Here is a 1,931-nt window from a genome sequence, read left to right as displayed (position 1 = left end):
GAAAAAATTTGAAGAGAGTGGCGCCGCCAAGGCCGACGACCGCGGGAAGTGTTTAAACAGGTGAGTTATTTCATTTCCCTCGAGGGCGCTTCGTATAAAAAAGAAGTCCATCAGATGTAGAGGAACTGGAGCCCTGCCTATTGCTGCAAACGAACACGCTCTAAATTATGCATTTGTGCTTCGTTTCATACACGTTTTATTTACCGTTATTATGATAGCTTACATTTCAATGTTATATGTGGGTGTTTGCCATCTGTTGTAATAAGAAGGCTTCACCATTCTGTTTAGAAGCGTTACCAGGTCTCACTGTTGCACATTTTGCCTTCGATACCTCCTTCTGTTGAAATTTATTCAGAAAGCGTAGTTGCAGTGCAAGCGGCAAGTAAATAAATTGGCAAATTGAATTGCACCCACTTAGGCATTCCGCAACAGGCTTACGTGAGTGGTATGAGGTTTATTATAGTAAATTATCCCATCAGTTGCTTCGAGTCGCTGTCTCATAATCTATATAGCCGTGAAGAGAATGCTACCAGTATCACATCTTAGTGCATTGCCACTGTATTGCCAAGTGGAGTCAAGTAACGTTTTAGCATTAAAACGTACGCGTGTCAGTATGCCATTGTGGAATACTAGGAGCAAGCAAAACATTGGAACACTTGCAGGACACGAACTCCTACAATACATGCATTTGTAGTCCCAGGAAAGTTACGAATGGCACTTGTACCGTAACACACGTATGTTTCTGGCATCTTCAAAACATTATAGTAACTGCAAATGTAGGACAACAGGTGTTGTTATCACGATGTTTCATACACTGATATTTGGATCTTCATAAGGAGGTGGCACGCCTGCTGAAAGCAGCATGAATCAAGAATTGCAGAGGGTTGGAGCGGTTGCTTCGCACATGGCCACGCGGCTCACGAACCCCTTCGACAGTGACCGTGTTGGCCGTGTGACACCTGCCACAGAGTTCACGCCAGCTGTGGCAGCCCTACTGGCACCGACTCAGCCAGGGCAGAGCATGGAAGCCGATGGCAAGTATTATTTCATGTTAGATGTCGACTGATTATTTGGGCAGTCACATATGTTGCAGAAAGACGAATTGCGACACTATAGATGGCTACTCAGAAGTCACACTTGATTCCCAATTTTACAAAGAAGCAATTAAAAACTATAGGCTATATTGTAACACAACAATGCTGAAACAATATTTAGCGCAGAGTAACATAAGGATGAAAAGGGAGGACACCAACAGTTGCACTCATTCAGCGCACGTGTTCTGTCCTCCCTTTTCGTCCTTGTGTTACTCTGCACTAAATATCGTTTAATGTCTTACCAACAAAGCCGAATTTCCCCCCTTGTACCATAACGCTGACATCACTGCTGTTATGCATTTCAATGAAATGTTCAATCAAAGCAGAAAGGCTTTTTTTCATTTGGTGGGATGACAACGATAGCACGCTTCGTCTTTCTCTGTGGCATTGTGTTGACATGGCTAATCATAGTAACGTTAATACATGCAGTGCTCATGGATGTATTTGTGTGACCTTGAAGACTTTCAAAACTTCCTAAGTGTTTGCTCCATCATCCCTTGTAAAACACAAATTCATATTATGGAGATTTTCAAACATTGACAGAAATGAGCAGAGTGAGTGTGAATGTGTGTAGTTTGTCAATAATATACATATGTGCAGCATGAAGTCATTTGCACTCAGAGCTAATGCCACAGCCTAAGCTGAAATGGGAACATCCAGCAGACATTAGTGCATGCAACTTGACATGATGCAAACGTACTGCTCTGGCACTGCTCACCTCCTTGGCCAGTATGCGTTTGTCAACCTGTTTTGTGGTGCTCAAACAGGGACGTGCTGTATTGCTGCCTGCTTGAGATCTTATATTGTGTAATGTTCTTTATGTGCAGAGTACAGTGC

Source organism: Rhipicephalus sanguineus, chromosome 11 (genome assembly GCF_013339695.2).
Source record: "Rhipicephalus sanguineus isolate Rsan-2018 chromosome 11, BIME_Rsan_1.4, whole genome shotgun sequence".
NCBI lineage: Eukaryota > Metazoa > Arthropoda > Arachnida > Ixodida > Ixodidae > Rhipicephalus > Rhipicephalus sanguineus.
Note: the sequence above shows the minus strand (reverse complement) of the source record.